The following is a 25,571-nucleotide window of genomic DNA, read 5'->3' on the forward strand; positions in this document are numbered from 1 at the left end:
TTTTTTTTTTTTACCAAACATATGTAGCAGAAAACAAATTGGCCTAAAATGTTAAAAAAAATTAGATTTTTACATTTTTTTTTGGGGGGGGGGGGATTTCAAATAAAAAAAATGTGAAAAATATTGATATTTTTGCAAAATTGTCGTTATTTTTTTGTTTATAACGCATGATCAAAAAATCGCACAGGTGATCAAATACCACCAAAAGAAAGCTCTGTTTGTGTGAAAAAAAGGATGTCAAATTTGTTTGGGTACAGCGTTGCACGACCGCGTAATCATCCGTTAAATCACGCAGTGCCGAATCGCAAAAAAGTCCCTGGTCAGGAAGGGGGTAAAATCTTCCGGGGCTTAAGTGGTTAACATGTTAAAATGTATATGATAGTTTACTGATTGGGTTCACATCTACTGTACCTTTTCATTTTAATATATGATGGACTTTTTTTTTTAATATTACTTTTCAGTTATATCATTACCTATCAAAAATAACTTACTCACTTGATATGCCAGATCCAGTGGCCTTTTTTAATGATATAGGAGAGTTTGCCTACAACTACAAAATAATAAATTGGATAAAGGAAGATTTCTACTATGTAGCCATTGATGTTGGGAACTATTCCTTATCAGCTGCCAGTCAAAAATTTTACATTGATGCACAAGCCATAACATGGAACAAAAAGGACAATAAGGTGGGTAGGGTATTTATTTCAAACCAAAGCTGAACAAAAAAGAAATCATCTCTGAAAGGAAGATAGGGGCTTTGGATGAAATTGACAATGTACACATTTGTCCTAAAATCTCCAAGCAGATATACAAAAAATTTATTTTTTGTGAAATATATGTAGCACTACCCCCACAGCAGCCACTGAATAGGATGGGTTCTCTGATCATTTAACCACTTGCCGACCGCCCACAGTATATTTACTGCGGCGGTCAGCCCCTCCTGGGCAAAGCGACGTAGTACTACGTCGCTCGCCCAGGAGCCTGCAGGGGGCGAGCGCGCACCGCCGGAGGCGCGCTCCTGCCCCTGCTCATTCAGGGACATCCCCACGCGAGTGACCGGTAGCTCCGATGTCCGCCGGCCACTCGCAATCTCCCGCTGGAGAAGGAGAAAGGCAGGCGGGTGATGTAAACAAAGCCGTCTGTCATTCTCCCTGATGTAACTGCAGAGATCATACGATCCTGCTATATAGGATCGTATGTCTCTGTGGTTACATCACAAGCCACGCTCTTTTACAGTTAGAATCACGCCCCTAGGGACACACTTAACCCCGGTATCACCAATAAAGTTAACCCCTTCCCTGCCAGCGTCATTTTTACAGTAACAGTGCATATTTATAGCACTGATTACTGAAGTAATGTCACTGGTACCCCCAAAAGTGTCAAAAATGTCAGTCAGGGGTCCGATCTGTCTGCCGTAATGTCACAGTCCCGCATAAAAAAAAAAAAAAAATCGCAGATCACCGCCATTACTAGTTAATAAAAAAAAAAATAATAAAAATGACAAATCTTTCCCGTAGTAAGTAAACGCAATAACTTTTGCGCAAACCAATCAAAATACGCTTATTGTGATTTTTTTTACCAAAAATATGTAGCAGAAAACAAATTGGCCTAAAATGTTAAAAAATTTAGATTTTTACATTTTTTTTGGGGGGGGGGGGAATTTCATATAAAAAAATGTGAAAAATATTGTTATTTTTTTCAAAATTTACGCTCTTTTCTTGTTTATAGCGCAAAAAGTAAAAATCGCACAGGTGATCAAATACCACCAAAAGAAAGCTCTGTTTGTGGGGAAAAAAAGACATAAATTTTCATTTGGGTACAGCGTCGCAGAACCGCGCAATAGTCCATTAAACTCACGCAGTGCCGAATCACAAAATAGGAAATAGGAAAATTCCCACCAAAGGGAAACATGTGAGGTATAACAGTGGAAGAAATTCTCCAGCACTCAACTCACTCCCAGCCTCTTTGTACAGGAGCCCCCTGTATGCTCGGACCAATGGTGCCTCCCATCCTCCCGACAGTCTGTAGGAAATGGTTTTTCACTCAGTCAGTGAAGCTGTTTTCTGATCATTGCCTTGACATTACAAGTACGTCAACCCCTCTGACACTCTAGTTCTCAAAACTTTTTAAACAAAGGGCCAGTTTATTGTCCTTCAGACTTTAATGGGTCCAGACTGTGGCCAGTGTGAGTAAAAAATGCCCTGGCATCAATGGGAGTAAACAATGCCTGATCGTTGGTATTAGTGGCAGGAATATTGCCCTATTGTTGGTATCAGGTGAAGAAATAGTGACCCTTCATTGTGTCAGTGTCAGTTGGAAAAATAGTGCCCCATTGTTTAGATCAGTGGTAGTAATAGTGCCCTATTGTTGGTATCAGTGACAGGAAATATGCCTCATCATTGGTGTCAGTCCCAGGAATAGTGCCCCAAGGGTCGGATGAAGACAAGCAAAGGGCCATATTCAGCCCCTGGGATGCAGTTTGAAGATCACTGCTCTAGGTTAAATAAACATAATAACGTTGTCCTCAATATCGCAGACTATACCAGGAACACATTAATACTACTGTCTCAGGAAACAGACATCAAAAAGAATGGTAGAGGTAAAAAATATATTGAAATACCTTGCAAAATGATTACAGTAAAAGCATAAAACTTGGTGAATAGTGATAGTAGTGCAGATCAATGTATGGTAGAACCAAAAATCAAAGGCAAATATAAAAAAAAAAATATGTACAAGGATCAGCATAAACTGTAGTAGATTATAGTGAGTGCTACCGTTGACAGCAAAGAAATTTGATTAAACTGCATTTAGGGGCTATGCTACCAAGTATTGGTGACAAGACTAGGCCTAGGCTGATGGTGTGGAATAACGCATTAGATGGATAAAAGTTATAAACTAGTGAAAAGGCTTAATATGGGATTGGCACTAGTCCTTTTATGATGTTCTTCTGCCAGCTATGGTTGGGGTCCTTTAATATAGTTAGTGCACTTAATAACAGTCTAGATGGCATAGCATACGGTGTAGGTGCAGTTTATATTTGATGTAGGTACAGTACAGGGATGATGTTTTGATATTGGAATGGCATGGGAGCGGTATTTCTGAAGTATGGGTGCTAGGTGTCCCAATGTTCTGCTCTCAGCGATTTAGTATCCACTTAACAGTATGATAGAGGTGGGTGATCTGCCCTCTCACCAATCCTGGCAAAAGAGATTCAATGTTCCTGTGGTAGAAGGGGCCCCTTTATGGTTCCAGTGACCAAAGCTGTGAGGTAGGGAGAAAGGATGAGATGGTGGTCCACGCTCTACGTGACAAGTGGAGTGTCGATGTTATTGCTAAAGCCCCACATGGTCTCTTTCGGTTGCTGTCACTATCCCTCAACCATGGTGGCCATATGTCAGATATGGTAAACTCACAGCTCCAGTGGTCCTAGATCATTACCTCCTGGTGCCCCATGTTCCTTTCTTTGATATTTACCCATTGTGCCCCAACTCCCAAGCCAACTCCCCTCGCCAAGCCTATATCTGTAATAGTTCTTTTCAATGGGAAGCCATTCTTAAATATATAATCCAAACAGTGTATTAATAAAACAAACAAAAAAAAAAAAAAGTTACAACCAGATCTTTAAAGGGACCCTTAAAGGTGAATAATTAGGTTCCCTGCTGTTCACCCACCAGAACTCAACTCCAATTGTGGGGAGGTGCAGCGTGGTGCGGCAGCAGTAAACACACAGAATATGATTGCAGAGAACAGAACTTGTATTATTACAGAATCAAGTAATTCACAACAAAACCAGTGGGAAGGGACCCGACTGGGAACAATCACGGCAATATTAGCAATGTGAGTAGGTCTCGGATGTTCCGACAGCGTCTGTCTTGAGGAGCAGAATGCAGCCTGGCATGTCCGAGCCCAAATGGGGAGGCCTCCAGAAGGATGGAGTATCCCTCTCCCTGCTGCTAATCACTGTCCCTAACAGATGGGTGACCTGTCACTACACTACCCACATGTGAAATGCACACCTTAAATGGGTTCTGCCTGATCCAAGATGGCTGCTAGAGTCACATGGGGTGGTAGTATCGAATCAGATAGCTTCACCAGTGACCCTTGAAACGATAGAGAAACTATGTTCCTCTTGACTACCTATTCTCTTGCAATGCCACTGCAGATAAGCACCACCTGCAGTGGAGAAAGTAGACTGCACCTGTCTACATATACTCCCCACATTTACTCCCCTTTTTGACAGATTCTGTCCTCAGCATCCCAGTCTGGTAAGGAGCAACAAGAAAATGCAATGAATATATTTGAAGCAAAACAGGTACAAGTTCAAACAACATAAGCAAAGTATCTTGCAGGAAGCTGGCCATGGTTAGACCACAAAGGCTGACGAGCAACAGAGTCCTCTGGGAAATCAGGGTGAAGGTAATCCTGTTCTAGCTGTGACTCTGAGTCCACAGGTGAACGGGGGTCAGTCAGGCCCTCCATACCCCCCGTAACCTGGGCCCAAGTCGGAATCCTCACTTAATTCTAGACAGTCTGTGGTGGTTGAACTATCCATAGTCGCTTTACTAGGGTTTCCTGCTTCCAAATCAGGAGAGGCTGGAGGCTGGAGGCTCGAGCAAAAGAGGAGGCAGGTACCATTCAATGGGGACTTCCTACACCAATGGAACATCCACAGGATCATTGTTATCCTGATCTTTTACTGGTTTGACGGAGCAGTTGCCACTTAGCACACAGGCTTTAGCAAGTTGAGATGGAGACATCTCTTGGCAGGATTAGGTTCTTCTGAGATTACACCATGCACTTAAGTCAGAAGGAAGGGTTATTGTTCAACCTGATAAGGAGAGGGTTCCCACTTGGGCTCCAGCTTACTGCTTCACTTGTTCTTTGTATTTTTCACCAACACCCAGTCCCCTGGTGGCATCATTACCGCTCAGCAGGCGTCAACCTCCAAAGAGTTAATAGCAAGCTTCATGAACAGCTGTGCAAGAACCTGATATTGGTGCACAGCATTTTAAATTTGCACCTCTAACTAAGCCAAGGGCATATTAGAGCCATTAAACTTGGGCACCAGAGCCGCCAAGTGTTGGGAGGTGCACCGCGGTGTGGGCCAGTAAACGCACAGTCTGATTGCAAAGAACAGAACTTATTCCAGTAATTCACAGCAAACCCAGTGGGAAGGCACCTGACTGGAAACACTCACAGCAATATTAGTAATGTAAAGCAGAGTAGGTCTCAGATGTGCCAACAGCATCTGTCTTGAAGAGCTGGCCAGTCCGAACCCAAATAGGGAGGTCTCCAAAAAGGTGACATGTCCCCATCCTTTCCCTACTCGACAGGAACCTCTCCCTTCCCCTAATCACTGTCCCTGTCAGATGGGTGACCTGTCCCTATACTACCCACATGCAAAATGTGTGCCAAGCCCAGGAGCCAGGCCCTTAAATAGGCTCTTCCCAACCCAAGATGGCTGCTAGAGTCACATGGGGTGGTAGAGTCCAATCAAAAAGCTTCTCCAGTGACCCAGGAAACCATAGAGGAACTATGTTCCTCTTGACTCATCCTGCAATGCAACTGCGGATGAGCGCCAACTGCAGTGGAGAAAATAGACTACAACTGCTCACACATTTGTGGGAAATCACAAAAGCGACTCCCTGCAGTGTTGAGTTGTTCCTCTATCTGACTTCCACCTCAATGCTTAGTCCTGTAATGACAAGGTAGTCAGAGGGAGGAACTCAACACTTGGGGTCCAAGGAAATTGACACTCCTAGAAGTATTGTTTTACCTTTGAACTTCAGCCGAGAGCTTCAGCTGAACTTTAGTTTCAGAGTTCTCACAAAAAAAAGTGGAATTCTGGTGGTACCAGCAGGGGAGGACTGGCAATGGGGGTAGGGTGGCAATTGCCCCCCGGGCCGCGCTGAAAAGTGGTAAAAACTAGTAAAAAGGTAGTAAACTCAGGGCTGGATTACTGTAGGGGCCAGACACTGTATACAGCTGTCAGTCCAAAACCAGGTGGGCACGGATGGTGAGCTGATTCCATGGTTCAATGGGCCACTTGACTGGATTCGCCCCCCAGGCCTAAGGCTGCCAGCCCTCCCCTGGGTACCAGTAATGGAAGAATAAAGGATTCACTTACTTTAAGCGTTAGTCATTTTATGCAAAATGTTGGCTTTTTCAGATACCCTTGTCTCGGTGCTCAGAAATTTGTCAACCCGGTACCAGAAAAAAGTCAAAATCTTTGATCCATTCCTGCTGCCATGACTGTGTCCCTTGTTCAGAAGGGGAGATATTCAATACTACAGGTATACAGTATATTTTTAAAGGATCTATCCAAACAAAACTGGCATTTCAGTATTTGGTAGATGCTGGAAAATTAAAGACAATCTTTGCCCAATAAAGAGTCCCTTTGCTTATTTAATTAATAACAGCTTAGACTTCATGAAGTCTTCAGAAAACGATCCAAAAAAACAGTACATTTAAATTTGTATGTTTGGTCATTTTGGATCCATGCACACTGGGCTTAAAAAATGCTGCTTCTACAAGAGTTTTGCTTATTTAACTAATAACAGCTAAAGCCCCGTACACACGCACCGATTGTTGGCCGACCGATCGGCCGTCTTTTGTCCAGTGTTGTTGTGATGGTTGAAATGTGCTCTAGACTGCACACGAATTTTGTCGGCCAACAACAACCAACTGCAGAAGTGATGTCATGTTCTGGTCTACTTTTCGTGTGTTTTTTCTTCTCTGAGCATGCCCAGTCTTGATCATCACATTTTTGTCGGCCGAAATCTGTACTGACTGAGGAACAATCGGCCGTTCTGCTGACGGCCAACAAAAATTTTATAGCCTGCACACCAGATTTTGTTCGGCCGAAAAGTCGCAGTCGGTTGTCGGAAGCATCATACTAACAAGCCGACAATCGGCCGATCGGACGTTGGCCGAAAATTTACGGCCAACAATCGGTGCGTGTGTACGAGGCTTTAGACTTCATGAAGTCTTCAGAAAAGGGTCCAAAAAACAGTACATTTAAATGTGTATGTTTGGTCATTTTGGGTCCATGCACACTGGGCTTAAAAAATGCTGCTTCTACAAGAGTTTTGCATTTTGCATGTAGAAGTAGCCCAATGTTATCCTATGTGTTCATGCACATTAGGACATTTAGAGGCATATTTTAAGCTCAGCTTTTAGAAGCAGAAAAAAACCTTCTGGATTGCATTTTTGAGAGGAATTGTCTGGCAGAAAAAATGCTAAAGGTGCTCAAACGCCTGTACAAAAACACTTCATATAAGAGTTTTTTTTCTGCCCAGTGTTCATGGACCCTTAACCACCGGAGGATTTTCCTGCTAAAAGACCAGGGGGTTTTTTGCAATTTTTTTACTGAGTGACTTTAACGGACAATTGCGCGGTCGTGCGACGCTGTACCTAAACGAATTTGACGACCTTTTTTCCCCCACAAACAGAGCTTTCTTTTGGTGGTATTTGATCACCTGTGCGATTTTTTGATCACGCGCTATAAACAAAAAAAGAGCGTCAATTTTTGCAAAAATAACAATATTTTTCACATTTTTTATATGAAATTCCCCCCCAAAAAAAATGTAAAAATCAAAATTTTTTAACATTTTCGGCCAATTTGTTTTACGCTACCTATGTTTGGTAAAAAAAAAAAAAATCGCAAAAAGCGTATTTTGATTGGTTTGCGCAAAAGTTATTGCGTTTACTAACAAAGGGAAAGATTTTTGTCATTTTTGGTGTTTTTTTTTTTAACGAGTAATGGCGGTGATCTGCTATTTTTTTTGCGGTACTGCGACATTGTGGCGGACAGATCGGACCCTTGACTGACATTTTTGACACTTTTGGGGGTACCAGTGACATTACTGCAGTAATCAGTGCTATACATATGCACTGTTACTGCAAAAATGACACTGGCAGGGAAGGGGTTAACTTTATTGGACAGGGAGGGGTTAAGTGTGTCCTAGGGGCGTGATTCTAACTGTGCAGGGACATTGCTATTGGTGTAAAAAAAAAGATCAACAGTCCTACATAGTAGAACCGTCTGATCTTCATTTTTACACCAGGGAGAATGACGGGCGGCTTGTTTACATAAGCCGCTCCGCCTTTCTCCCTTCACCGGAGCGATCGTAGTGTGACCGGCGGACATCGAGTCCGCCGGTCACACGCACTGACTTGTCTGTGAACGAGCCGCGCCGGTACGTCACTCTGCCTGGCCGGGGCTGACCGCCGCAGTATATAGTCGTGCGGCGGTCGGCAACCGGTTAAGGAAGGTTATTTGTAGAAATACATAACAAACAATAGTGCAGCCCAATCCTATTATAAATCACAAAAAAGCTGGAAAACAGATTTTTCCAAAATGATAAATGTGAGAGACCCAATTGCAGAGTCAGATAAAAGTGGAGGAGAGACAGTCCATAGCTTCAGATGATGGAGAAAAGGAGCCCACACCCAGACTGGTGAACATTCAATATGGTGTGTCTTTTTAGTGCTAAAAATTTCCCACCACCAGGCATTCTCTGCCTCTCACCTCAATGCCAAGACCCTGCAGGGTCAGAACGCTTATCAGATCTATTCTCAGGGAACACAGCTCCAAACACTCAGTGAGCAGGCAATGCAAAACCAATCTTCACAGCAGGATATCAAACTGCTCTGTGTGACAACTCCGGAACATCTCCCACGATATGAAAAAAAAAAATCAAAGGGGATCTAGTGCTCTCTGTATAATGCTAGTTTAATTATATAACAGAAGGAATTGCACTTACATGGTATCCGTTGGTTAAAAGCCTTAGTTTGCAGAGCGTGCTAATGCTTTTAACCAACGGATACCATGTAAGTGCAATTTTTTACATATCGTGGGAGATGTTCCGGAGTTGTCACACAGAGCAGTTTGATATCCTGCTGTGAAGATTGGTTTTGCATTGCCTGCTCACTGAGTGTTTGGAGCAGTGTTCCCTGAGAATAGATCTGATAAGCGTTCTGACCCTGCAGGGTCTTGGCATTGAGGTGAGAGGCAGAGAATGCCTGGTGGTGGGAAATTTTTAGCACTAAAAAGACACACCATATTGAATGTTCACCAGTCTGGGTGTGGGCTCCTTTTCTCCATCATCTGAAGCTATGGACTGTCTCTCCTCCACTTTTATCTGACTCTGCAATTGGGACTCTCACATTTATCATTTTGGAAAAATCTGTTTACCAGCTTTTTTGTGATTTATAATAGGATTGCGCTGCATTATTGTTTATTATGTATGCCAAAGGTGTTTAGATTGCCCTTGAGTGTCAGCTGCTGGTCCGTTGATTGTATTTTTATATATTCAGCGCTGAATCTTTTTTACATAGTATTTGTAGAAATACTTTTTGCAGACAAGGACTGTATTAAGCTTGACCACGTTTTGAGAAGTTCTTTGCATTAGATTTCACCATCACAAAAAAAACAACTTTAAATATTATGGCACTTTTCCACTGCAAGTACCGGCTCGGCTCTACTCGGCCCTGCTTGGCCCTGCTTGGCCCTGCTTGGCCCGGTTTGCTTTTCCACTGCTGGTACCGCATGGTATGGTGTAGGAACGGTTCAGTACGTTACGGTATGGCGGCGCTTTTCCACTGCATGGAACCGAACGGTACGGCTCTCAAAAACAGTACCACCTCGATTGTGGTTCCGGTACCATATCCCACAATCCTTTGCATGCAGTCACTACTAGCCACTTATTGGTCAGAGAATCGTTGTTATCCCACCAACATCACACCCACTTAACTTTAGTACTACTTTAGTGGAAAAGCAAACCAAACTGTACCGTACCGAACCGTTCCTACACCGTACCATGCGGTACCAGCAGTGGAAAAGCAAACCGGGCCAAGCAGGGCCGAGTAGAGCAGAGCCGGTACTTGCAGTGAAAAAGTACCATTAGATATCTCTGAGTCAACATGCCTCTTTCATCACAAAAGGACTGTGAGATTCAGTAGCAACTTGAAGAAAGACTAAACCCTAGAACCCTAGATCTTGCAACCAGAGTTTTCCAACTTTAAACAGGTGTAAAAAATGAATGTAAAAAATGTCAAAAAAAAAAAGGAATGAATGCACTGAAAATATTTTCCTTTTCGGCAGACAGTAAAAGTTGTATTCAATGTCTAGAAGATGAATGGCCGAATGAGAAGCAGGATCGGTGTATTCTAAAACTGGTGGAATTCCTCTCCTACTCTGATGATATTTCTACAGTTTTTGCATCCATTTCTGTTTTTCTCTGTCTTGTGACGCTCTTCATAATTGGAATCTTTATATCTTATGTAGATATTGCCATTGTGAAAGCTAATAACCGAAGTCTGAGCTTTGTCCTGCTTGTCTGTATCTTGTTGAGCTTTCTCTGTGTGTTCTTGTTCCTTGGTCAGCCACTGGATATAACCTGCATACTCCGTGTCACTACTTTTGGTATCATCTTTACCATAGCAGTCTCCTCTCTTCTGGCCAAAACAATCATGGTTTATATAGCTTTTACAGCTACTAAACCTGGCAGCTACTGGAGGAAATGGATTGGAGTCACATTTCCAAACTGTATAGCACTACTGCTTACGTGTGTTCAGGGTACAATATGTCTTATTTGGCTGTCTACTTCGCCTCCTTTTAAGGAAATGGACACTCTTATCAGGACAGGATCGTCATTCAGTGTAATGAAGGGTCAGTTATCGGGTTCTACTCTGTGTTGGGTTATATGGGGTTTATGGCAGCTCTAAGCTTTGTTCTGGCTTTCATGGTGAGGACATTACCGGACAGTTTTAATGAGGACCAATACATCACCTTCAGCATGCTGGTGTTCTGCAGTGTCTGGATTGCCATGATCCCGGCCTATCTGAGCACCAAAGGGAAATACATGGTGGCTGTGGAGGTATTTGCCATACTCGCCTCAAGTGCTGGACTTCTAAGTTGCATATTTTTCCCAAAATGTTTCATTATTCTATTTAGGCCAGACTTTATCACACAAACAGGTCTGCTGTCTAAGAAAAACAGACATTAGGAATAATTCTGCTAGTGCAAAAATACAATGGCACTTTTAAAGGAACAATATACGTTATTGCATGGACTGTAGAGTGATATACTTTTATCCAATAATCATGTGATAGAATCTATTCATGTGAATAAAACGGGGGGGGGGGGGTGAGAATCCCAGCGCTATGGAGTGTAAAATGCCAAAAAAGGATTGTGTGGTTTAAGCTGCCGCCAACCTACCTCTGAGGTAGTGTGTGAATAGAAAGTGCAAGTGTTGTTGGTATGTCAGCGCTACCACAATGTGCAAAAATATATAAAATTATACAAAAATATATAAAACTGTGCTGTGCAAATAGTGAATAGCAACAAGTGAATAGCATAAAATATCGTGAAAGATACCATGAAAGTGCACTGTGTGTTTATGTCATACTCATGTGGACCTACAGGGAGCTAAGGTGCCACAACATAAAGTGCTATGTGCTGAGAAACAAGATAGTTGTAGCAAATGTTATTAATTCTTCCAATAAAGTTTTGCAGAGAATTGTGCCAGTGAAGTTTTGGGAGATAAGTGCTCTCAGGATATATTGTGCTAGTGTTTCCGGTGCTATTACCCGTGGCCACCCACTAGGTAAAAGCACTTACCGCACAGATTGTTTGGGGTTAAAACTGCACATCAATCCCGGGTCCCACTATGAATCCACATTGGCACTGCAAGTACAAAATAGCTTCCATTGCGTAGTATAGATAGAGGTAAAGCATGTAAACCATATCCACTCACAGTTGAGGAAGTTCACCGTCAGCGTGCAGGGTCTGACAAAGCCTAAGCGCTTCCGCGTTCCACAGCCCGAAACCACCGCCACCGGAAGTGACGTATCACGCAATAAGCCACGCCCTACGCGTTTCGTCACTACAACGTCATCTGGAGTGGACATGGTTTACATGCTTTACCTCTAACTATACTACTATACTACGCAATGGAAGCTATTTTTTACTTGCAGTGCCAATGTGGCACTATTTGCACAGCACAGTTTTATATATTTTTGCACATTGTGGTAGCGCCGACATACCAACAACACTTGCACTTTCTATTCATGCAAATGCTCAGTATGAGCACATTTGGCTAATTCAACTTTGCAAGGAAATGCCAGACCACTTTTTAGCTCTCTCTGTCTCTGCTTCCAATTCTTTTAATTTGCTTAAAGAGGCACCCTCACCTTGTAAATGCAGGGCAAAGTGACAGTGCTTCTGCAAAGGACCCCCTCCCCCTAACACCCCCCCCCCATCCTCAGCTTACCAGTGCTTCCTTTGCTACTCCTTCAACCAACACTCAAATGACTGGTGTCAGCGAACTGGTGGCGCTCTATCACTTCGCTGGCCATGTGAGATGGTCAGACCTTGCCAGTGGCTGCTAGAACCAAATGCTCTCACCGGGGCGGGTCACATACATCTCCATTCCTGTAATTGGTAGGTACAGTAGATGGTTGTGGTGGGAGAGTGTTGGTAAATTAAATATAAGGGAGTTGAGATGTGTGAATGGGGTATGGGGCATTACCCTTCATGGGTATAGACAACAGGTCTTTTTAATACTGTGCAGCTTCATCTCAAAGCCTTCTCATAATTCAACAGTGTGTGCAAAACCTTAATTCGCCTTCCATGATAAATTCATCCATATCTCATAAACCTAGTTATGGCCTTTCTATTAAACACGGGTTTGACAGTCTGCGGCTTTTCAGCAATTGTTGAACCAAAAATTTCTGCATGCCTGGAGACCACTGAGACAGCGTTGGAAGGGTTGCCGGGTTATTTGATAGCAGTCAATAAATTATGATGGCACAAGGTACTATGTACCCTTTACACATTCATGTTTAGTTGTGGTGAAGAGCCCCCCCCCGCCCCCACTCCTGGCCAGCTAGTCTGCATGCTTGGATTAACCGGTTAAGGACCAAGTTATACTGTGGCAGGCAGCCCCTACGTAGCTATATGTCAGTCACGCGCCAACAGTTAGCGGGGACTCCGATGCATGGGGCAGGCGACTCTCATTGCCACCTGACAACCATGGGCATTCCCCGCTGAGAGAGAAGGACGGGCAGCTGTTGTAAACACAACTGACCATTCTTCTCTATGGAATGATCACAGAGCTCCTGTGATCCTTCTATCCTTCTATATAGGATCGCAGGTCTCTGTGATCATTTCACAAACCCCGCCCCCTTACAGTTAGAATCACTCCCCTAGGCTCACATTTAACCCCTTGATCACCCACAGTGTTAACCCCTTCCCTGCCAGTGTCATTATTACAGTAACAGTGCATATTTTTAGCACTGATTACTGTAGTAATGTCCCTGGCTCCCCCAAAAGTGTCAAAAATGTCAGTTAGGGGTCCGATCTGTCCGCCACAATGTTGCAGTCCCGCTAAAAATTGCAGATCGCCGCCATTAATTGTAATAAAAAAAACGATAAAAATTACATAAATATTTCTCGTAGTAGACGCGATAACTTTTGCGCAAACCAATCAAAATACGCTTGTTGCAATTTTTTTTTTACCAAAAATATGTAGCAGAAAACAAATTGGCCTAAAATGTTAAAAAATTTAGATTTTTCAATTTTTTGGGGGGGGAATGTTATATAGCAGAATGTGAAAAACTTTTTTTTTTTTTTCTGAATTGTCGCTCTTTTTTTGTTTATAGCGCAAAAAATAAAAATAACACAGGTGATCAAATACCACCAAAAGAAATCTCTATTTGTGGAAAAAAAGGACGTCAATTTCATTTAGATGCAGCATAGTATGACCGCGCAATTGTCCGTTAAAGTAACGCAGTGCCGAATTGCAAAATATGGCCTGGTCATTAAGGGGGCAAATCCTTCCAGTCCAGAACTGGTTAAGGGTCTGGTATGGATTCCTAAAGTATAATGGCATTGGTTCAGCTGAAACTACTACTCTCGGTCAAATGGTATTAATCACTTGATCTCTGGAAATTTAACCCCCTTCATGACCAGGCCATTTTTTGCCATATGGCATTGCGTTACTTTAACTGACAACTGTGGGGTCATGCCATGCTGTACCTAAATAACATTTTTGACCTTTTTTCCAACAAATAGAGGTATATTTTGGCAGTGTTTGATCACCACTGTGGTTTTTATTTTTTGTGCTTAAAAAGACCGACAATTTTGAAAAAAAAAAAAACGGAAAATTCCTATCATACTTACCGTAATTTTCCTTTCCTGATAGTCTCCATGGCAGCCTACGTGTGGGTTACCCCCGCCTCCACTCCAAGGGTATAGGACCCCCTCCCATAAATTTCAGCTCTCAGGTACAGCAGGTGTTCCATATCTTAGCCGAATCCAAGACGAGAGGGTGGGTACTCCGGCTGCCATGGAGACTATCAGGAAAGGAAAATTACGGTAAGTAATTGATAGGAATTTTCCGTTTTCCTGTCTGTCTCCATGGCAGCCTACGTGTGGGAAATAACTAGCTCACTCCACACGGGTGGGAATGCTTTAGCAAAGAAAATTTTAATTCATGCTATTTGCAGACAAAACAGTCAAACCAAAATTAACTGAGGACAGAGAAGCAGGCTCTACACAATAGTGGGTCATAAAAGTATTGACTGATGACCACGAAGCCGCTCTGCAAATCACATCTGGAGCCACGTGCCGCGAGGCCGCCCAGGAAGTAGAAATACTCCTTGTAGAGTGCGTCGTCACCGCCTCCGGAGGAGCCAGCCCCTCAGCTCTATAGGCCTGTTGGATAGCTGCCACTATCCATGAAGCGATAGTCCTGGATGAAGCAGGTTTACCTCTGTTCTTTCCCCAGAACAGGACAAAGAGGTTTTCAGACTGCCTGAATGGTGCAGTTGCTTGAAGATAAGCTTTCAAGGATTCTCCTACATCCAACGGATGAGGATTGGACTCATTAGATGACCGGAAAGTAGGCAGGACGATCTCCTGATTCTGGTGAAACACCGAGGTGACTTTCGGATTTGAATTCAGCCTGGGTATTAGTACTACCCGATCCGGGAAAAAAGTCAAGAATGGTTCTTTACATCCGAGAGAACTTAATTCAGAAACTATTTTAGCCGAAGTAATGGCTACCAGGAAGACAGTTTGGATGGTCAGGTCCTTGATAGAAGAAGAGGAATCTATGCCCGTTTTTGAGAGGGCATTTAGGACAAGAGGTAGATCCCATTTCGGGAACCTAGGTCTTCTCTGAGGGTTGAGCCTGACTGCTCCTTTGAAGAATTGTTGAATCAGTGGGTGTTGGGCCCACATGACCCCGGAGAAGGCCGACAAGGCCGAAACTTGAACTCTAAGAGTTGCCACTGAAAGGGGCATATCCAGACTAGCCTGAAGAAAACTTATTATTTCTTGAATCCCAGGGACTGAGGAAGACATACCTTCAGGATATGCAGACTTCATGAATCTTGCCCAGATTCTACAGTATACTCTATTAGTACTTGGTCGTCTAGCATTCATCAAGGTGGAAATGGCTGTAGATGGGCAGCCGAGCGATTCCAACCTTTCCCTCTCAAGAACCAGACCGTCAACCGGAGAATTGCAGGACAGGGGTGCACTGATGTTCCCTGAAGAAGCAAGTCTGGTCTGAGGGGAAGAGGGACCGGGTCCCGGTAACTCAGTTGTAGGAGCAGTGGAAACCATGGCCTGTTCGGCCAGAAAGGCGCCACCATCACTATCTCCACATCTTCCGCTTGAAGTCTGCAGAAATTTGAGAATGATGGGTACTGGAGGAAAGGCGTAAGCCCTGCTGAACTCCCACCTGTCGGTTAGCGCATCTGTCCCGTAAGCTTGAGGGCATTTGCCTCTCGTGACATACTTCTCCAACTTGTGGTTGCAAGGGGAGGCGAACAGATCGACTTTGGGAAATACTCCCAACGACAGGATCCATTTGAACGACTCCACATGGAGAGACCATTCGTTGTGGTTCAACTGGACCCTGGACAGAAAATCTGCTTGAACATTCTGTGAACCTGGAATGTAAACTGCCGAGATGTTTACTAGGTGAGTCTGGGCCCAGGACATGATCGGGTCTAATTCTCGTAGCAGAGAGAGACTCCGTGTCCCACCTTGTCTCTTCACATAAGACACTGCCGAAGACCCTGGTAGGCTGCTCGGAGTTCCAGTATATTGGAGACTGGAGTGTGTCTCTGAAAAGACCATCTCCCCTGTGTCATCTCTGTCAGACAATGAGCCCCCCAGCCTGAGTTTTTGGCATCTGTTGTGATTATAGTCCAAGAGACTGGAACCAGAGAGTGACAATTGAGCAGATTCCTGCGTTGCAGCCACCAAAGAAGACTGTATCTCATGCTGGAGGAGATATGAATGTATTGATCTTTCTCTTCTGTGTTCCATTGTTGTAGAAACCCTTTCTGGAAGGGCCTCATATGCCAGAGAGCCCATTTGACCATTGGAGCCGTGGACACCATGGTGCCGATGATTTTGAGGCACTGAGAGGCTTTCAGCCGAGGAGAAGAAAGAGCCGGAAGGATTCTCTCCCTCACTACCGGTATCTTCTCTAATGGGAGAGAGATTGAATTCTCGACGGTGTCGAATTGTGCCCCAAGATAGACTTTTGTAGGTTTAGCAGCCAGCCAAACTCTTTGAGGGTCGATATGACCTGATCTCTGTGTGCCAATAACTGATCCTTCTCTTGAGACAGTAGCAGAAGATCGTCTAAGTAATGATGTAGACGTATACCTTTCAATCTTATGAAGGCTACCACTGCTAGAAGAACTTTGGTGAATACTCTGGGCGAGGTAGACAGGCCGAAGGGTAGGCAAATGAATTGTAGATGCTGATTATGAACACAGAAGCGGAGATATTTGTGGAAGTCGGTTGCCACAGGTACATGAAAGTATGCATCTTTCAAATCTATTGAGGCGAGCCAATCTCCCGGCAGTACTGCCTTTTGAATAGTTGAGAGTGTTTCCATCTTGAATTTTTCGTTCTTTATGAACTTGTTCAGGTATGTGAGATCTATAACAGGCCTCCAGGCCCCGTTCTTCTTCTGGACTAAGAAGAGGGGTGAGTAAACCCCTTGAAATTTTTCTTGTTCTGGAACTAAAGCTACCGCTCCTTGAGCCACCAAAGCATCTACATAGGCGAGCAAGACTTCTCTTCTCTCTTCTAGACAGGGCAAATGAGTTGAGATGAATCTTGGAACTGGATCTGCCAGAAATGACCATCTGTGGCCTGTAGAGACCGTCCTTACGGTCCAAAAGTCTGTGATTGAGGCCGCCCAGACATGCTGAAAATGGAGAAGACGTGCCCCCACCTGACATGCCTGAACGGCCCCAATCTCAAAAAGATTTAGTGGAATCTTGTCCAGCAGGCGCTGGATTTTTTGATGACCTCCGAGTAGAGGATTGACCACCTCTCCAGTTTCTTCGGAAATCTCTATTAGGCTTGTAAGAGCGTGCATCTCTTGATCTCTCCGTGTATTGCCTCCTAGGTTGAGGCTTCTTCTGACCAAATAATCGTCTGTCCTGCGGGAGGAAGCCTGACTTTCCGCCAGTAGCCTTGGCAATGGCGCTGTCTAGTTTATTTCCAAAAAGGGAAGTACCCTCAAAAAGGGATCTTACACCATGCTTGTTTAGAGGCTGGATCCGCAAGCCACGGGCGAAGCCACAAAGGTCCTTTTTGCTGTCACTGAGGATAGCATCGACCTGGACAGAAGACGCAGAACATCGATAGATGCTTCTCCTAAAAATACTGAAGCCAACTTGAGTTCATGAATAGGGGAGCTTTCTACGGCTTCTTCCGAGAGACTTCCAAGTTTGGATTCTATATCGGATACTCAGACTTCCATGGCTTTAGACATCATTGCTAATGCCATAACGGGTTTGCAGGCCGCGCCGGCCATCACAAAGATCCTTTTTAGGTCCAGATCTATTTTCCTTAGAAAGAGACCCCGTCATCCAGGGGCAAAGTGACATGCTTTGCTAATCTTGTAACTGCCGCATCCACAAGAGGAGCAGATTCCAGACGGGCGACATCTTCAGGTTTAAAGGGATATAATTTCCCAAGTTTGGAGGATAAGGAAGACTTACTATCCCCTTTACTCCACTCTTCAGTAATCACCTCTTGTAATTCAGAGAGGGAAGGGAAGTTGACACGCTCCTTACCAAGGTGCTTGAAGAACTTCCGCTGCTTTTTCTGAGGAGACACAGGATCCTCCCATCTTAGAGCTTCTTTAATGGCTCTGATCAGGGGTGAAACCAGGGCAAACTCAAAGCCGCCTACAGCCCCTTCTTCTTCCGAATCACTGTCAGATGATTTTGCAGAAGTAATGCTCGGTTGAGAGGGGCCTTGATCTTCCTGCACTTCCTCTGGAGAACTAGATGTGGTGGGACTGTACCCCATTCTTTCAGGGACTGTTGTACTATTCTCTTCACTAGAGATTCCAATCCTTGGTCCTCATGCACCCTCTCACCGGCTGCTTGAGCAAAACATGGCTCACATAGGGACTTGTCCTCCGGGACATATGCCCCACAACCCCAACAGGCTCTCTGGTATGTGCGGTGACTCTGGTGTTGTTTATGGTGTCTGGGGGAGGAATTAGAGCGTCTCCCTTGCTGCCTACTCCCTGATGGAGATTCACGGTGTTTAGATCTGGAGGATGAACTCCCACGAGGTCTGAGAGGATCCCTTTCTTGTGGTAAATCAGGCCTGGAAGAGCTGATAAAAAAAAAAGAGAAAATCGGGGAGTCACTGGATTTAGCCATGATCTAGGGACCAGCAAGCCCTCCCTGCCCCCCCCCCTCTGAAAAATGCCAGCACCCACCTGTTGTGAGAGGGCTGGCCACAGGAGGGCGGTGATGCAGGATCCATACTTCAGGCCAAACAACCAGACTGATAAGAAAGGTAATACACATCAGACACCATGTCAGTGATACATTGTGAGGTAACAACCATCCGCCCCCCCCCCCCCCCTGCAGTCAAGTCTCCATTGCACATACCTGTAGCAAGGAATCCAGAGACACTGGGAAGCTGCCGCAACGCCCACAGTACATTCCCAAAGTACAGGGGAATCGTCAGCTGTTTAAATCTCCCACCGGAATGACGTCAGCGGTGATGCGGTCACTGATGCTACTGCGCATGCGCGAGCCAAGCCTCGGCTTCGTTCGCGACGCACTGCGCATGTGCGGTACCACGAAGCGTCTACCGATTGGACGCTAGAAGCAGAGGAGGAAGAGGAAGGGTTTGCTGGAACGCAGGAAGCGTTCCAGTGCCATTGGGCCAAACAAACATATTGTACAGCGATAGAAAAGAGACAAACAAAGTGCACATAAATAACAAATACCGCTGCCATGAAGGGATGCAATGCGAATCTTCAGACCCATGTCAGAAAATGCCGATCAAGCTTCAGTCAACCGCAGAGAGCAGGGGATTTTAAATGTCACTCACCCGCCCGTGGCTGGGCTCTGGACATGCAGACTCCATCCAAAGTATCCTAAGGTAAGCTAGACGTAGTAAGACATTAGAAGTGTAGGTCCTTGGAGGAGGACAAAAAATGAACACCTGCTATACCTGAGAGCTGAAATTTATGGGAGGGGGGTCCTATACCCTTGGAGTGGAGGCGGGGTTAACCCACACGTAGGCTGCCATGGAGACAGACAGGAAACATTTTTTTTTACTTTCTATAAAACACATCCAATAAAAAAATAGAAAAAAAAATCGAATTTCTTCATAAAATTAGGCCAATATGTATTCTGCATATTTTTTGTAAATAAATCCCAATAAGCGTACTTTGATTAATTTGCGCAAAAGTTATACATTTTGACACTTTTATATATATATATATATATATATATATATATATATATAGTATCTCACAAAAGTAAGTACACCCCTCACATTTTAGTAAATATTTTATTCTATCTTTTTATGTGACAACACTGAAGAGATGACACTTTGCTACAATGTAAAGTAGTGAGTGTACAGCTTGTATAACAGTGTAAGTTTGCTGCCCCCTCATAATAACTTAACACACAGCCATTAATGTCTAAACTGCTGGCAACAAAAGTGAGTACACCCCTAAATGAAAATGTCTAAATTGGGCCAAATTAGCCATTTTCCCTCCCCGGTGTCATGTGACTCGTTAGTGTTACAATGTCTCAGGTGTGAATGGGGAGCAGGTGTGTTAAATTTGGTGTTATCGCTCTCACTCTCTCATACTGGTCACTGGAAGTTCAACATGGCACCTCATGGCAAAGAACTCTGAGGATCTGAAAAAAAGAATTGTTGTTCTACATAAAGATGGCCTAGGCTATAAGAAGATTTCCAAGACCCTGAAATTGAGCTGCAGCACCGTGGCAAGGACCATACAGTGATTTAACAGGACAGGTTTCACTCAGAACAGGCCTCGCCATGGTCGACCAAACAAGTTGAGCGCACATGCTAAGCGTCATATCCAGAGGTTGTCTTTGAGAAATAGACGTATGAGTGCTGCCAGCATTGCTGCAGAGGTTGAAGGGGTTGGGGGGGGGGGGTCAGCCTGTAAGTGCTCAGACCATACGCCACACACTGCATCAAATTGGTCTGAATGGCTATGTTGTCCCAGAAAGAAGCCTCTTCTAAAGATGATGCACAAGAAAGCCTGCAAACAGTTTGCTGAAGACAAGCAGAATAAGGACATGGATTACTGGAACCATGTCCTGTGGTCTGATGAGACCAAGACAAACTTATTTGGTTCAGATGTGTCAAGCGTGTGTGGCGTAAACCAGGTGAAGAGAACAAAGACAAGTGCGTCTTGCCTACAGTCAAGCATGGTGGTGGGAGTGTCATGGTCTGGGGCTGCATGAGTGCTGCCAGCACTGGGGAGCTACAGTTCATTGAGGGAACCATGAATGCCAACATGTACTATTAAATAAGAAGGGAGGTGGCTATTACATAGAATTTGCAGAAAGAAAAAGGCACCCTCATCCCAATAGAATTTGAAAAAAATCTTTCATATAGATTGACCACAAAGCAGTGAGGTAGAGGAACCCGCCAGTAGGGGGCGAGGGACGCTGACTCACCCAACCAAAACTGCGGGAGCAGAGAGCCAACACTGCATGAGTGTCAAACAATGAAAGGAAAAAATTGGGCCATGGGGGATTTTTATGGTGCCGTAAGACTAAATATACACACAATTCATAGAAAAGAAGATATAAAATTGAACAGCTTTATTAATACAAACAGACTATTAAAATCTTGTCAAAGATGACGAAAAAATACATAACATTTTCACAGACAAAACCATGATAATATTGCTTAATAAATGGAACATGGACTGATAAATAGGGATGATCGAACGGTTCGGGTCCACCATCGGTTCGGCCCGAACATTGGGTGTTCGAGGTTCGGCCGAATTTAGAACTTTTTGCCCAAAAAGTTCGGAATTCGGCAACCAGAACCGACCAAAATGCAATGCTTCAGGAAATGGGCTTTAAAAGCTCGTGATTGGACCAGAACCATTAGCAAAAGCCAATTGAGGGGGCATGAGAATGCTAGGAATGTGATTGGAGTGACTAGGGGGTCCCTAGACCAATCATTAGTGAATACGCCCCCCAGTATATAAGATCGCCCCCGCCATATTCCTAGCATTGTTATACTGAACATGGAAGAGAGTGGAAGCAGTTCTGTTAATTTTACTTTAAAAGTGTCATTTAGCTATTTATTAGTGTGAGGAAAGGGATATCTAGTGTAGTTAGAGTGCTCCTTTACACTTAAGTTAGCTTCAAAAATTTAGTTTCTGTAGGGAAAGTGTTAAGTGTAAGGGGACCGTAGTGTAGTGTAGGGTTAACTGGCAGTGACTGCTATGGCAGGGTGACAAAACCCTTCCATAGCAGGGTGACCGCTATAGAGAAATGATCATTTCTCTGAATTGCTTCGGCACACCCATATGGCTTCTCACCAGCCAAGCATTTTTTATGCTGCAGGGGCTGCCACTGCCAGTGCTTTTTTGAGGACATGTTTGATGTCAGACATGACATCTGAACATGTGTATAGGGGGTATATATACACATATATGTCTGTATATATACCCCTAGACATATATAGGTGTGATAGTAGCAGAAATAAATGCTTGCGCTAATGAAATCATTTACAGTAATATATTTCTGCTACTATCACACCTATATATGGCTAGGTGTCTATATACATATAATTATGTGTGTATATATACCACTATACACAAGTTCAGATGTTTTGCCTGCCTCAAAAGAACCCAAAAAATGCCAAAAAAAACGCTAGCGTCAAAAAAAAAATGCCCAGGTGTGTTTTTGCTGGCATTTTTTGGGGGGTTTTGGAGGCAGGCAAAACATCTGAACTTGTGTATAGTGGTGTATATACACACATCCATATATTTATATACACACCTAGACATATATAGGTGTGATAGTAGCAGAAATATATGCTTGCACTAATGAAATCATTTACAGTAATATATTTCTGCTACTATCACACCTATATATGTCTAGGTGTCTATATACATATAATTATGTGTGTATATATACCACTATACACAAGTTCAGATGTTTTGCCTGCCTCAAAAGAACCCCAAAAAATGCCAAAAAAAACCGCTAGCGTCAAAAAAAAATGCCCAGGTGTGTTTTTACTGGCATTTTTGGGGGGTTTTTGGAGGCAGGCAAAACATCAGAACTTGTGCACAGTACCACTATACACAAGTTCAGATATTTTTCCTGACTGCAAAGAACCCAAAAAAATGCCTGCTATTAAACCGGCAAGGTATTACAGCAGCGAAGCCAACCTCCTGTGTTGAAAGTTTTCTAATACAAACGATCTTTTTTTTTATGGTTCTGGACATGCTATCTCTTTTTTTTTTTTTTAATTTTTCAATAATTGGCTTTTTTTATCAAAAATTAAAATTTTTTAAGAACTTTTTTTTTGTGTGATTTTGTGTCTGGGGGGTCTAATATGTGTACCTGTGAAGTTTCTGCTCTGTAGCATGTCCAGAACCAGAAAAAAAGATCATATAGGTGTTAAAGGAGGGTCCCACATCCCTGCTCTACTGAAAAATTATCTTTTTTTTTTTCATGGTTCTGGACATGCTACAGAGCTGAAACTTCACATGCACACCTTTTAGACCCCCCACTCTCTCTCTCTTTTTTTAAAAAATGTTTTCAATGATTGGCTTTTTTATCAAAAATGACAATTTTTAACCACTTAAGCCCCGGAGGATTTGGCTGCTAAACGACCAGGGGGTATTTTGCGATTCGGCACTGCGTGACTTTAATGGACAATTGCGCGATCGTGCGACGCTGTACCTAAACAAATTTGGCGTCCTTTTTTTCCCACAAACAGAGATTTCTTTTGGCGGTATTTGATCACCTGTGCGATTTTTTGATCACGCGCTATAAACAAAAAAAGAGCGTAAATTTTGCAAAAATAGCAATATTTTTCCCTTTTTTTTTATATGAAATTCCCCCCCAAAAAAATTTAAAAATCAAAATTTTTAAAAATTTTCGGCCAATTTGTTTTATGCTACATATGTTTGGTAAAAAAAAAATCGCAAAAAGCGTATTTTGATTGGTTCGCGCAAAAGTTATTGCGTTTACTAACTAAGGGAAAGATTTTTGTCATTTTTGTTGTTTTTTTTTTTACGCGTAATGGCGGCGATCTGCGATTTTTTTTGCGGTACTGCGACATTGTGGCGGACAGATCGGACCCTTGACTGACATTTTTGACACTTTTGGGGTTACCAGTGACATTTCTACAGTAATCAGTGCTATATATATGCACTGTTACTGTAAACATACACTGGCAGTGAAGGGGTTAACTTTATTTGAGAGGGAGGGGCTGTGTGTGTCCCTAGGGGCATGATTCTAGCTGTGATTGGCTGTGGCTTCAGCTGTATGCAGAGTGATCAACGGATCTACATAGTAGATCCATGTGATCACCATTCATACAGCGAGGAGAATGACAGGCAGCTTGTTTACACAAGCTGCCTGACTTTCTCCCTCTCCCCCGCCGATCGTAGAGTGGCCGGCGGACATCGGGCCGGCGGACCTCCGGCGGCGCGCGCTCGCTCCCTAGACCCTCACAAGCTAGTGACGTAGACCTACGTCACTTTGCCTGTGAGGGGCTGACCGCCGCCGTAGATAGTCGTGCGGCGGTCGGCAAGTGGTTAAGAACTTTTTTTTGTGTGATTAATAGTTAATGGGGCATGACCCAGAACCCTAGGCACTTTTTAGGGGCATTTATTGGGTTTTAGGGCTTAAAAATTGTGTTTTTTGATTACCGAAGTTCGGGTCCCATTCATTTCAATGGGGTTCTGAAATCCGGGCCGAACTTTCGGGAAGTTCGGATGTTCTGGCCGAACCGAACTTTTCAAAAGTTCAATCATCCTTACTGATAAACAATAAACTGTTGTCAAGCAAAAGGGGTGTGGGAGTTGGATGTATTAGAAGGGGTGCTGAGTCGGTTATACCCTCATCCCTTAGCTAATGAAAAGCATGTACATGGAAAAGATCCCCCTAAACGGGACTATAGCGGGTAACGACACAGGTAAATATCAAAAGAGAATATTTATTTTGTATAAACAGTGTGTACAGAAATTGGCAAGAGAGCAGAATTATACACCATTGCACAATTGAAAATTATCAGATAAAAAGTGACTATTCCAACATGGAGGAACCTGAGGTATGGTGCAGAAGACCCTACGCGTTTCAATATCAATCTTCCTCAGGGGTCTTTTTGACCGTGGTTCCAATTTTTTATTAAATTTTAAATATTCTATGAAGGGATGAAAACAAAAAATTTGTTTTGCATTATGGTATACATTGTATTCATTATCATCTATTATCATTTAGATATCATTTATATATATCACCATACACATACCCTGTATTTTTCTTGTCACTGAATCTGAGAGAGTCGTCTTAATTAAAAAATCGATCGTTTAGGCACCACCAAGGAAAGCATACCAGGAGATGTCCCGGAGAGCCACACTGAACTCTGAAGAGGAGAGTGTGGGCCGATCAGTGCTGGGTGTGGAACTGAGAGGGAGACGGACGGAAAGGACAGACCGTCATAGCATCACACGGGTCCATACCCAAGATACACCAAATCATCCAATTTGCAATTCTGAAAAAATTAGATCAAAATATGTGTATATATGTATCTGTACTATTAAGAATATGAATCAGCAATATATAGCAGCAAAAATAGCTGTTCATTATTGGACTTTTTAGGAGGGATTTAAATACTATACATTCACATCTATTCATATTATTCCACAGCATGTGTCTCATGCATAGGTATATATGTCTAGTATTGAATATAATCTATATCAGAAATTGTTTCTATTTTATTTCTAGAAGCACATATGCATTGAAATGTGTACCCACCTCTGATTGCTGTATTTGAGGGAAAAGGTGGAGGAGAGGAGGGAAAATGGAAATGATCACAGTTGCAGTTTGACTTTCCAATAGGTATGGTATTTCAGAGGGAAAAGGACCATCTGTTTCAAATACAAAAAATATATATATATCTAATAAGGGAAGGTATTAACCATTATCCCAATATGCCACGAAAGCAGGGCAGAGCTACATATAGTATTGTTGGCAATTTATCA

At 43.3% G+C, this 25,571-nt stretch overlaps 1 pseudogene across 1 annotated transcript in view; it reads left to right on the top strand.

Moving 5' to 3' along the window:
- Nucleotides 1–11,009, top strand: part of LOC309567883 (vomeronasal type-2 receptor 26-like) — a 66,540-nt pseudogene extending 55,531 nt beyond the window's left edge. The window contains exon 3 of the transcript in view: nt 10,106–11,009. The product of the transcript in view is annotated as a vomeronasal type-2 receptor 26-like (transcript). The remainder of the gene's footprint in view (nt 1–10,105) is intronic.
- Nucleotides 11,010–25,571: the final 14,562 nt, after the last annotated feature.

This window comes from Pelophylax lessonae (genome assembly GCF_965119305.1).
Source record: "Pelophylax lessonae genome assembly, chromosome: 1".
NCBI lineage: Eukaryota > Metazoa > Chordata > Amphibia > Anura > Ranidae > Pelophylax > Pelophylax lessonae.